This window comes from Pseudophryne corroboree, chromosome 9 (genome assembly GCF_028390025.1).
Source record: "Pseudophryne corroboree isolate aPseCor3 chromosome 9, aPseCor3.hap2, whole genome shotgun sequence".
NCBI classification, from domain to species: Eukaryota; Metazoa; Chordata; class Amphibia; order Anura; family Myobatrachidae; genus Pseudophryne; species Pseudophryne corroboree.
Window position 1 is genome coordinate 451288996 of NC_086452.1, and position 14029 is coordinate 451303024.

Below are 14029 nucleotides of genomic sequence, written 5' to 3' on the forward strand. Positions count from 1 at the left end.
GTATAACTTGCTGTTCCTGACTTTAATTATGGTTTTCGTCTGGACACGTACAGAACCCGGCAGCCTCCTCCAACCACATCACTACATCAGTCAAGTGGCTGAAGAGATCCACTTCAGTTTAAAGGAGCGGTCACACTACTGCCCCCTGGGCACTCCAGGCTAATTCTCCGGCCTCAGCTGGCAGAACTTTGACATTTGGTGCGCTCTAAATGTGGTCAGTTGAATCATTGGGAGTCACACAGTGCCTCGTGCCTCTGTGACGTCACACTTTCTTAGTTCATGATATCACTTGCTTATGAATATTGGGTCAGTATGGAAAAAGACTGCCTTCAATGGGGCGGGATCCGGCCCTGGCGCAGAAGCAGATTTCCTTCTTTGGTGTATGCGCACGTTCCGTGCGTACCTCTAATCAGTAGTTACATTTAGTTCAACAGACTACAGCGGATATCGGCAGCCTGACACCCTTCACGGGCCACACGGGCAATCATGTAACCTCTAAAAGGGCTGCACGAGGGGGCTACCTGATCGCTCGCTAGGGTTTTTTGCAGTCCTGCGTTCGCATAGGCGCCGCCTACGGGGGAGTGTATTTTAGCTGTGCAAGTGTGCGAACGCATGTGCAGCCGAGCGGTACAAAAAGAGTTTATGCAGTTTCTGAGTAGCTCGGACCTTACTCAGCCGCTGCGATCACTTCAGCCTGTCCGGGCCCGGAATTGACGTCAGACACCCTCCCTGCAAACACTTGGGAACGCCTGCGTTTTTCCAAACACTCCCAGAAAACGGTCAGTTGCCACCCACAAACGCCTTCTTCCTGTCAATCTCCTTGCGATCGCCCGTGTGAATGGATTCTTCATTAAATCCATCGCTCAGCAACGATCCGCTTTGTACCCATGCAACGCGCCTGTGCATTGCGGTGCGTATATGCATGCGCAGTTCTGACCTGATCGCAGCGCTGCAAAAAACGCTAGCGAGCCATCAGGTCTGAATTAGGCTCAATTAGCTCAATCTCAAATCAAAGAAAGAGACTTCTATCTAATAACACACATCAGCATTTCATACAAGTGTGACAGCTGTGGAACCAAATGTGACAGTACAGCAGGAACAGGGCTGGATTAAGGGGTGGGGTGGGGGGGGGGTGACGGGCTGAGTCCCCTCATCAGCATCATGTGACACGTCAGTTCCTTAGCGGAGACTTGGGGGCCGCTCTGCTCTAAGCTGGCTGCAGGGTGAGTACTCTGAGGGTGTGGTGAAGGGGCCACCAGGGGATGCATTGCATGGCATGTGGGGGGTGGAGCACTGTAGCCATGTTTGGGGGCTGGTTAAGGGGCCATTTTATTGGAGGGGGGCCCACAAGCCTCAATTGGAGCATAATGCTGAGAATTTGCCTATAGCAACCCCTAAGAGATATAGGGGTCTATTCATGAATCAGTGGAGAAGTTGCCCATGGCAACCAATCAGCATTGACATAACATTTATAATTTGCATACTATAAAATTATACAGAGCAGCTGATTGGTTGCCATGGGCAACTTCTCCACTAGCTCACTTCTCCACACTTTTCACTTCTTCATAAATAGACCCCTTAATTTGGGGAATTGTGCTACAGTGGGTGCTACCCGTAAAGTATTCATTCTGTTCTTTGGTTTACTGAGCATGTACAGATATATAACATGTTGTACTCACGCATGTGGGGTGAGAGAAAATCAGAGCTATAACTAGACCCCACCCCAGCTGCTGGGTAGAATAGTCGGGGGGTAGGGGGGCACGGGGGTACATATATACAGATACCCCAGCAAAGGTAGGTCTGGTCATGATTGCATTCTCTCTGGCCCTGTTAGGCAGTTACCTGGGCGTAATTACTTTGCTCTTCTCTTCAATTAGTCCTGCAATAGATGAATCGCTAGAAGTAAGGAGCGGAGCATGGGGGTAATTCAGAGTTGATCGCAGCAGCAAATTTGTTAGCAGTTGGGCAAAACCATGTGCACTGCAGGTGGGGCAGATGTAACATGTGCAGAGAGAGTTAGATTTGGGTGGGTTATTTTGTTTCTGTGCAGGGTAAATACTGGCTGCTTTATTTTTACATTGCAATTTAGATTGCAGATTGAACACACCACACCCAAATCTAACTCTCTCTGCACATTGTTATATCTGCCCCCCTGCAGTGCACATGGTTTTGCCCAACTGCTAACAAAAATCCTGCTGTGATCAACTCAGAATTACCCCCCATGTGCACTGCAGGGGAGGCAGATGTAACATTTGCAGAGAGAGTTAGATTTGGGGGGGGTGGGTTCAAACTGAAATCTAAATTGCAGTGTAAAAATAAAGCAGCCAGTATTTACCCTGCACAGAAACAATATAACCCACCCAAATCTAACTCTCTCTGCACATGTTACAGCTGCCTCCCCCTGCAGTGCACATGGGCCCTCATTCCGAGTTGATTGCTAGCTGCCGTTGTTCGCTGCGTAGCGATCATTGAAAAAAAACTGCTAATCTGCGCATGCGTATGCACCGCAATGAGCACGAGCGTCGTACGGGTACAAAGTCCTTTGTGGTTTTGCATTGGTTCTAGCGACGATTCCAATCGCACAGCCGAACGCAAGGAGATTGACAGGAAGTGGGAGTTTCTGGGTGGCAACTGACCGTTTTCTGGGAGTGTTTGGAAAAACGCAGGCGTGGTCGGGCGTTTGCAGCGAGGGTATCTGACGTCATTACCGTGTCACTCGTCACAGCAATCATCGCACAGAATAAGTAACTACAGGGCTGGTCTTGTTCTGCACAAAATGTCTTTGCAGCCGCTCTGCTGCACAGGCGTTCGCACTCCTGCAAAGTGAAAATACACTCCCCCATCGGCGGCGACTATGCGTTTGCACGGCTGCTAAAAGTAGCTAGCGAGCGACCAACTCGGAATGAGGTTCATGGTTTTGCCCAACTGCTAACAAATTTGCTGCTGCGATCAACTCTGAATTACCCCCATAGAGCGGAGCATGTGTTGCAGGATGTTGGGTGTCTGGTAATGTGCAATGAAGGTAGTAAAGTTACCTGCAAGTGTCGGAGATGGCTCATCCAGCCGGGCAGAGTGCTGCGGCCAGCCTGTGGGATGACACGGATGTGGGTGAAGGTGCTGTTAGAGTATCAGTGACAAGTGACGACGAGGCAGTACAGCTGCTCTCTGATGGGGCCCACATTCTCCGCGTCAGAGCTAGTGTGACTGGGTTATATTTCTGCCGTCTCAGCTCTAACTTCTTTTTTCACAAGCAAGTGGGAATGGGACAGAGACGTAGCGGTGGGATTCAGTGAGAGCGCTGTATGACGGGTAGATTTATACAGAGGTCACATCACTTGTCTGCATCACACTGCATGGGAAATATCCGCTCCTGTCCTCTCATCTGAAGAACTGAGGGGGGTAATTCAGAGTTGATCGCAGCAGGAAATTTGTTAGCAGTCGGGCAAAACCATGTGCACTGCAGGGGGGGCACAGGTAACATGTGCAGAGAGAGAGTTAGATTTGGGTGGGTTATATTGTTTCTATGCAGGGTGAATACGCTGCTTTATTTTTACACTGCAATTTAGATTTCAGTTTGAACACACCCCGCCCAAATCTAACTCTCTCTGCACATGTTACATCCCCCCCCCCCCCCCCCCCCCCCCTGCAGTGCACATGGGGCCTAATTCCGAGTTCATCGCAGCAGAAAACTTGTTAGCAGTTGGGCAAAACCATGTGCACTGCAGGTGGGGCAGATGTAACGTGCAGAGAGAGTTAGATTTGGGTGGGGTGTATTCAAACTGAAATCTTAATTGCAGTGTAAAAATAAAGCAGCCAGTATTTACCCTGCACAGAAACAAAATAACCCATCCACATTTAACTTTCTCTGCACATGTTACATCTGCCCCACCTGCACTGTACATGGTTTTGCCCAACAGCTAACAAATTTCGTGCTGCGGTCAACTCTGAATTAGGCCCTTAGATGGGTGTTCTTAACGGGTGGTCTTCAGGTTGCCGACTGTCGGGATCCCAGCGCACAGTATACCAGCGCCGGAATCCCGACAGCCGGCACACCGACAGTTTTTCTCCCTCGTGGGGGTCCACGACCCCCCTGGAGGCAGAATAAATAGCCTAGCGCGCCAACCGTGCCCACAGCATGGCGAGCGCAGCTAGCCCGCAAGAGGCTCATTTGCGCTCGCCACGCTGTCGGTATGCTGGCGGTCGGGCTTCCGGCACCGGTATGCTGGTCGCCGGGAGCCCGGCCGCCGGCATACCATACCACACCCGTTCTTAACGCCTCTTTTATTTCTACAGACACAGCACAAGCAGTGGGGAATGGGGTACAAATCAGTCAGGTTTTCACATTGCGTTGTTCCTAGGATTCAAGTATACAGATGTGGATAAATCCACAGGGAACCAGCGCTCAAACCCTATTTGTAGTGGTGAATGTACGGTTATAAAGTGAAACTAAAATCAATAATGAAAAAGCAGGTAATATACTTAAGGTGGTTTATTCTAAGATGCTGAGATACTTTCTTTCCCAACAGGTATAAATTCGGTTTAAAAGTCAATCAGTGATTGGGGCACGCTCCTGGTTTGAGCTTAAATTCTGAAGTGCAAGGTTCAATTGAAAGAACAAATGCTGTAATCTTTGTAAAGTCGAAAAAAAAAGAAAAAGAAAAATGCCACAAAAAAATATTAATGATAATATGTACTAAAGTCCAAACGGTTTACAAGTCTATACAGACAGCGGCGTCCCGCTAATCTGTGCTCTGAAGTGAAGGATTCTCTTGTGAAGTGATGAACAGTTGACAGCGGTAGTGTATGCTTTGGTTAGAGTGGAGAATAAGGACCCTGGACTGGCGCTATTCCTCCTGCAGCACGTCCCACAGTAGAGTGCCCGAATCAGGCCCGCTCTGTGGGGCCGCTGACCTGGGGTGTGCGCCTGTCACAGAGGCGAAGTGGACCCGGCCGGAGCTCTCCGAGCGGCTGGCTGCGCCTCTCCTCCTCCTACAGGGACTTACCTTCTCCCTTCCCCTCCGCCTTCCACTCTCCGCTGTCTCGGGCTTCTTCCGTCGCCTGGCAACCGGTTAGGAAGACCCTAACAGGTCGAAACGCGTTGGAGCTACCCATCTATACTACATTGGACTGAGGACGAATATTCACTACAAAGAAGGACAGTACTGCTAATCCTTTCCGCAAACCATCCGGTCACGTGATCCGGAGTTCCGGAAGCAACCGGTTGCCAGGCGACGGAAGAAGCCCGAGACAGCGGAGAGTGGAAGGCGGAGGGGAAGGGAGAAGGTAAGTCCCTGTAGGAGGAGGAGAGGCGCAGCCAGCCGCTCGGAGAGCTCCGGCCGGGTCCACTTCGCCTCTGTGACAGGCGCACACCCCAGGTCAGCGGCCCCACAGAGCGGGCCTGATTCGGGCACTCTACTGTGGGACGTGCTGCAGGAGGAATAGCGCCAGTCCAGGGTCCTTATTCTCCACTCTAACCAAAGCATACACTACCGCTGTCAACTGTTCATCACTTCACAAGAGAATCCTTCACTTCAGAGCACAGATTAGCGGGACGCCGCTGTCTGTATAGACTTGTAAACCGTTTGGACTTTAGTACATATTATCATTAATATTTTTTTGTGGCATTTTTCTTTTTCTTTTTTTTTCGACTTTACAAAGATTACAGCATTTGTTCTTTCAATTGAACCTTGCACTTCAGAATTTAAGCTCAAACCAGGAGCGTGCCCCAATCACTGATTGACTTTTAAACCGAATTTATACCTGTTGGGAAAGAAAGTATCTCAGCATCTTAGAATAAACCACCTTAAGTATATTACCTGCTTTTTCATTATTGATTTTAGTTTCACTTTATAACCGTACATTCACCACTACAAATAGGGTTTGAGCGCTGGTTCCCTGTGGATTTATCCACATCTGTATACTTACCATTTAAGGGGGGGTGGGACACCCCTCATTACCAGCAGCACACCCCGCCTCAGATTAACACCTCAGTGCGCAGAGAACCCATTTCTGTATATTCCTAGGATTCAATGCTCCCTGAAGGTTCCTCCGATGTGTCCACTTGCCGAAGATGCATCTGGCTGGAACAAGGGGTGTTTGGAAATATAGAACACAACACAAGTGAACATGCAAGTGGGTATAGTGACCCGTTTCTATGCGTTATTGTATTGTTTAAAAAAGCCTGCAATTAATGCCAGCAGATGCGAGGCCTAAAAGATTAAAATAACTCAGTTAATAACCCAAAGGTAGCCAACCTGTGGCGCTCTAGGTGCTGTGGGACTACACATCCCAGCATGCCCTACCACAGTTTTGCTGTTCGGGCCTACTGGGATAGCAGCTATGCATAAGCAAAGAATTACTTTTCTAGTTGGGCATATTCAATTAGCTGCGGGTCTTACCAAGGGCTTGTAGCTATGCCCGGGGCTATTCAATTGCAGCCCACAGTAAGCCTGCAGGTTGCACTTACCGTGGGTGTCTGCGCGCAGCTCATGAGGTGTACACAGGAATCCGTGGTAAGTAGGGCTTTTTGCCGTTATTGAGGCCACAGCGAGAGCGTTAACCCATAGTCCGGGCACCTAAGCCAGAATCCGTGGGCCTACCGTGTGTGGGCTTATCACCGGAGGAAATGTGCTAAACATTAATATAGCTCCGGGTGTTAAAGCTAGAGGCTATACTCCTGTGGTAAGCCCTACAGCTAATTAAATATGCCCCTATGTGTCTAGACTTGGGGGGTTGGGAATGATATGTCGACGTGTTCAGAATGTCGACAGTACTATTTTAGCTTAAAACTAACCCTATCCCTAATTACAACCTAACCTTAACTCTGTCAGCAGCTTGAATGTAAACCGAATTACCGCCCATTGCATGTTTTGACATTGAACATGTCGACAGTATGTTGACGTCGTAAATTGTGGATGTCGACATATCTGTGAACACGTTAAATGTCAACATTCAGAACATGTCGATAGTCTGAATGGCGACACATTGAGCGGACTCCGACCTAGGGCTCTGGACAGCAAGATCTGGCAGAGTTGGATGGGAAGTGGGATAAAGAAGACTTTTGTGCCTCGGCCAGTTCATATCTCATTATACAGCGTGTTCTGTCTGAGCCGCTCTGTGACTCGCTCCCCTTCCTGCATTAATACAGCACATGGGGTGCCGCCTGGCTCAGAGCTTGTAATAGGCTGGCTGACCATGGTGATCGGATACACGAGTCAGTGAATATTAAACATGGCATTTGGGACAATATCCAGCCCACCGGGGGGAAATAGATTGGCTGTCGCTGCCCCAATATCGTTTCCAAAAACTGCCCCTGCTTAGAATCTGAAAGAATTCCGTTTGCAGTGTAAGGTCCCTTGTGTGGTTAGCGTTCCGGCTGTGCAACGCTGGGACCTGAAACTTGCAATCTGACCCAGAATAATACTGAAGTGGAGGTTTAATGTTCTCCCCTTGTTTGCCTGAGTCGCAAGATCCCTGCCTTCTATTCCCAGCACTCGTGTGCATTTCTGAGGCATGGGAATTCCAATTATTATGTATTGCACAGCAATCTTGCAGATCTTTATACAAGTTTGTAAGGAGTTTACCTCATCTGCTAGTTCTTAAATCCTTCCCCCTTCAATGCACCTCCACGTACCTGTCCCCCATCATTTACACCTCACCATACCTGTCCCCCATCATTTACACCTCTACATACCTGTCCCACATCATTTACACCTCCCCATACCTGTCCCCCATCATTTACACCTCCCCATACCTGTCCCCCATCATTTACACCTCCCCATACCTGTCCCCCATCATTTACACCTCCACGTACCTGTCCCACATAATTTACACCTCCCCATACCTGTCCCTCATCATTTACACCTCACCATACCTGTCCCCCATCATTTACACCTCCCCATACCTGTCCCCCATCATTTACACCTCCCCATACCTGTCCCCATCATTTACACCTCACCATACCTGTCCCACATAATTTACACCTCCCCATACCTGTCCCTCATCATTTACACCTCCACGTACCTGTCCCTCATCATTTACACCTCCACGTACCTGTCCCACATCATTTACACCTCACCATACCTGTCCCTCATCATTTACACCTCCATGTACCTGTCCCACATAATTTACACCTCCACATACCTGTCCCCCATCATTTACACCTCCCCATACCTGTCCTACATCATTTACACATCCACCTACCTGTCCTACATCATTTACACCTCCCCATACCTGTCCCCCATCATTTACACCTCCCCATACCTGTCCCACATCATCTACACCTCCACATACCTGTCCCCCATCATTTACACCTCCACGTACCTGTCCCCCATCATTTACACCTCCCCATACCTGTCCCACATAATTTACACCTCACCATACCTGTCCCCCATCATTTACACCTCTCCATACCTGTCCCACATCATTTACACCTCCACATACCTGTCCCCCATCATTTACACCTCCACGTACCTGTCCCCCATCATTTACACCTCACCATACCTGTCACACATCATTTACACCTCCACATACCTGTCCCACATCATTTACACATCCACATACCTGTCCCCCATCATTTACACCTCCACGTACCTGTCCCCCATCATTTACACCTCCCCATACCTGTCCCACATAATTTACACCTCCCCATACCTGTCCCACATAATTTACACCTCACCATATCTGTCCCCCATCATTTACACCTCTCCATACCTGTCCCACATCATTTACACCTCCACGTACCTGTCCCCCATCATTTACACCTCCACGTACCTGTCCCCCATCATTTACACCTCCCCATACCTGTCCCCCATCATTTACACCTCCCCATACCTGTCCCCCATCATTTACACCTCCCCATACCTGTCCCACATCATTTACACCTCCACCTACCTGTCCCACATCATTTACACCTCCACGTACCTGTCCCACATCATTTACACCTCCACATACCTGTCCCCCATCATTTACACCTCACCATACCTGTCCCTCATCATTTACACCTCACCGTACCTGTCCCCCATCATTTACACCTCCACGTACCTGTCCCACATCATTTACACCTCACCATACCTGTCCCTCATCATTTACACCTCCATGTACCTGTCCCACATAATTTACACCTCCACGTACCTGTCCCTCATCATTTACACCTCCACGTACCTGTCCCACATCATTTACACCTCCACGTACCTGTCCCACATCATTTAGACCTCCATATACCTTTCCCACATCATTTACACCTCCCCATACCTGTCCCACATAATTTACACCTCCACATACCTGTCCCCCATCATTTACACCTCCCCATACCTGTCCTACATCATTTACACATCCACCTACCTGTCCTACATCATTTACACCTCCCCATACCTGTCCCCCATCATTTACACCTCCCCATACCTGTCCCCCATCATTTACACCTCCCCATACCTGTCCCCCATCATTTACACCTCCCCATACCTGTCCCCCATCATTTACACCTCACCATACCTGTCCCCCATCATTTACACCTCCCCATACCTGTCCCACATCATCTACACCTCCACATACCTGTCCCCCATCATTTACACCTCCACGTACCTGTCCCCCATCATTTACACCTCCCCATACCTGTCCCACATCATTTACACCTCACCATACCTGTCCCCCATCATTTACACCTCACCATACCTGTCCCCCATCATTTACACCTCACCATACCTGTCCCCCATCATTTACACCTCACCATACCTGTCCCACATCATCTACACCTCCACATACCTGTCCCCCATCATTTACACCTCCACGTACCTGTCCCCCATCATTTACACCTACCCATACCTGTCCCACATAATTTATACCTCACCATACCTGTCCCCCATCATTTACACCTCTCCATACCTGTCCCACATCATTTACACCTCCACGTACCTGTCCCCCATCATTTACACCTCCACGTACCTGTCCCACATAATTTACACCTCACCATACCTGTCCCCCATCATTTACACCTCCCCATACCTGTCCCACATCATCTACACCTCCACATACCTGTCCCCCATCATTTACACCTCCACGTACCTGTCCCCCATCATTTACACCTCCCCATACCTGTCCCACATCATTTACACCTCCCCATACCTGTCCCACATAATCTACACCTCCACATACCTGTCCCCCATCATTTACACCTCCACGTACCTGTCCCCCATCATTTACACCTCACCATACCTGTCCCCCATCATTTACACCTCACCATACCTGTCCCCCATCATTTACACCTCACCATACCTGTCCCACATCATCTACACCTCCACATACCTGTCCCCCATCATTTACACCTCCACGTACCTGTCCCCCATCATTTACACCTCCCCATACCTGTCCCACATAATTTACACCTCACCATACCTGTCCCCCATCATTTACACCTCTCCATACCTGTCCCACATCATTTACACCTCCACATACCTGTCCCCCATCATTTACACCTCCACGTACCTGTCCCCCATCATTTACACCTCACCATACCTGTCACACATCATTTACACCTCCACATACCTGTCCCACATCATTTACACATCCACATACCTGTCCCCCATCATTTACACCTCCACGTACCTGTCCCCCATCATTTACACCTCCCCATACCTGTCCCACATAATTTACACCTCCCCATACCTGTCCCACATAATTTACACCTCACCATACCTGTCCCCCATCATTTACACCTCTCCATACCTGTCCCACATCATTTACACCTCCACATACCTGTCCCCCATCATTTACACCTCCACGTACCTGTCCCCCATCATTTACACCTCCCCATACCTGTCCCACATAATTTACACCTCACTGTACCTGTCCCCCATCATTTACACCTCCCCATACCTGTCCCACATCATCTACACCTCCACATACCTGTCCCCCATCATTTACACCTCCACATACCTGTCCCCCATCATTTACACCTCCCCGTACCTGTCCCACATCATTTACACCTCCCCATACCTGTCCCACATCATCTACACCTCCACATACCTGTCCCCCATCATTTACACCTCCACGTACCTGTCCCCCATCATTTACTCCTCCACATACCTGTCCCCCATCATTTACACCTCACCATACCTGTCACACATCATTTACACCTCCACATACCTGTCCCACATCATTTACACATCCACATACCTGTCCCCCATCATTTACACCTCCACGTACCTGTCCCCCATCATTTACTCCTCCACATACCTGTCCCCCATCATTTACACCTCCACATACCTGTCCCACATCATTTACACATCCACATACCGGCCCCCCATCATTTACACCTCCACGTACCTGTCCCACATCATTTACACCTCACCATACCTGTCCCACATCATTTACACCCCCTTATACCTGTCCGACATCATTTACACCTCCACCTACCTGTCCCACATCATTTACACCTCCACCTACCTGTGCCACATCATTTCTACCTCCACTCACCTGTCCCACATCATTTACACCTCCCCATACCTGTCCCACATCATTTACACCTCCACGTACCTGTCCCACATCATTTACACCTCCACGTACCTGTCCCACATCATTTACACCTCCCCATACCTGTCCCACATCATTTACACCTCCCCATAACTGTCCCACATCATTTACACCTCCACGTACCTGTCCCACATCATTTACACCTCCACGTACCTGTCCGTACCTGTCCCACATCATTTACACCTCCACGTACCTGTCCCTCATCATTTACACCTCACTATACCTGTCCCCCATCATTTAAACCTCCATGTACCTGTCCCACATAGTTTACACCTCCCCATACCAGTACCACATCATTTACACCTCCACGTACCTGTCCCACATCATTTACACCTCCACGTACCTGTCCCACATCATTTACACCTCCACGCACCAGTCCCTCATCATTTACACCTCACCATACCTGTCCCTCATCATTTACACCTCACCATACCTGTCCCACATCATTTACACCTCCACATAGCTGTCCCACATCATTTACACATCCACATACCTGTACCCCATCATTTACACCTCCACCAACCTGTCCCACATCATTTACACCTCCACATTCCTGTCCCACATCATTTACACCTCCACGTACCTGTCCGTACCTGTCCCACATCATTTACACCTCCACGTACCTGTCCCTCATCATTTACACCTCACTATACCTGTCCCCCATCATTTAAACCTCCATGTACCTGTCCCACATCATTTACACCTCCCCATACCTGGACCACATCATTTACACCTCCACGTACCTGTCCCACATCATTTACACCTCCACGTACCTGTCCCACATAATTTACACCTCCACGTACCTGTCCCTCATCATTTACACCTCACTATACCTGTCCCCCATCATTTAAACCTCCATGTACCTGTCCCACATCATTTACACCTCCCCATACCTGTACCACATCATTTACACCTCCACGTAGCTGTCCCACATCATTTACACCTCCACGTACCTGTCCCACATCATTTACACCTCCACGTACCTCTCCGTACCTGTCCCACATCAATTACACCTCCCCATACCTGTCCCACATCATTTACACCTCCCCATACCTGTTCCACATCATTTACACCTCCACGTACCTGTCCCACATCATTTACACCTCCACGTACCTGTCCCACATCATTTACACCTCCACGTACCTGTCCCTCATAATTTACACCTCACTATACCTGTTCCCCATCATTTAAACCTCCATGTACCTGTCCCACATAATTTACACCTCCCCATACCAGTACCACATCAATTACACCTCCCCATACCTGTCCCACATCATTTACACCTCCACGTACCTGTCCCACATCATTTACACCTCCACGTACCTGTCCCACATCATTTACACCTCCACGTACCTGTCCCTCATCATTTACACCTCACCATACCTGTCCCTCATCATTTACACCTCACCATACCTGTCCCACATCATTTACACCTCCACATACCTGTCCCACATCATTTACTCATCCACATACCTGTACCCCATCATTTACACCTCCACCAACCTGTCCCACATCATTTACACCTCCACATTCCTGTCCCACATCATTTACACCTCCACGTACCTGTCCGTACCTGTCCCACATCATTTACACCTCCATGTACCTGTCCCTCATCATTTACACCTCACTATACCTGTCCCCCATCATTTAAACCTCCATGTACCTGTCCCACATCATTTACACCTCCCCATACCTGGACCACATCATTTACACCTCCACGTACCTGTCCCACATCATTTACACCTCACCATACCTGTCCCACATCATTTACACCTCCACATACCTGTCCCCCATCATTTACACCTCCACGTACCTGTCCCCCATCATTTACTCCTCCACATACCTGTCCCCCATCATTTACACCTCCACATACCTGTACCCCATCATTTACACCTCCACCTACCTGTCCCACATCATTTACACCTCCACATTCCTGTCCCACATCATTTACACCTCCACGTACCTTTCCGTACCTGTCCCACATCATTTACACCTCCACGTACCTGTCCCTCATCATTTACACCTCACTATACCTGTCCCCCATCATTTAAACCTCCATGTACCTGTCCCACATCATTTACACCTCCTCATACCTGTCCCACATCATTTACACCTCCACGTACCTCTCCCACATCATTTACACCTCCACGTACCTGTCCCTCATCATTTACACCTCACCATACCTGTCCCTCATCATTTACACCTCACCATACCTGTCCCACATCATTTACACCTCCAAATACCTGTCCCACATCATTTACACCTCCACAGACCTGTCCCCCATCATTTACACCTCCACGTACCTGTCCCCCATCATTTACTCCTCCACGTACCTGTCCCCCATCATTTACACCTCCACATACCTGTCCCACATCATTTACACCTCCACATACCTGTACCCCATCATTTACACCTCCACGTACCTGTCCCACATCATTTACACCTCCAAATACCTGTCCCACATCATTTACACATCCACAGACCTGTCCCCCATCATTTA

The 14029-nt window shown here is 49.0% G+C and overlaps 1 protein-coding gene across 5 annotated transcripts in view; it reads right to left on the reverse strand.

Annotated features, from left to right (window-relative positions):
• Positions 1 to 14029, reverse strand: part of SLC41A3 (solute carrier family 41 member 3) — a 133766-nt gene that overhangs the window by 61032 nt on the left and 58705 nt on the right. For 2 of the 5 annotated variants that reach the window (XM_063941203.1, XM_063941202.1), the window contains exons 1-2: positions 3036 to 3148; positions 1843 to 1879 (exon numbers count right to left, since the gene is read on the reverse strand). The exons of 1 other annotated variant lie outside the window; for it this stretch is intronic. The gene's annotated coding sequence lies outside the window, so the exon portion shown is untranslated. Of the gene's footprint in view, positions 1 to 1842; positions 1880 to 3035; positions 3149 to 14029 lie in introns of those variants that run through there. 2 more of the 5 variants (XM_063941200.1, XM_063941198.1) reach the window with 2 other exon arrangements.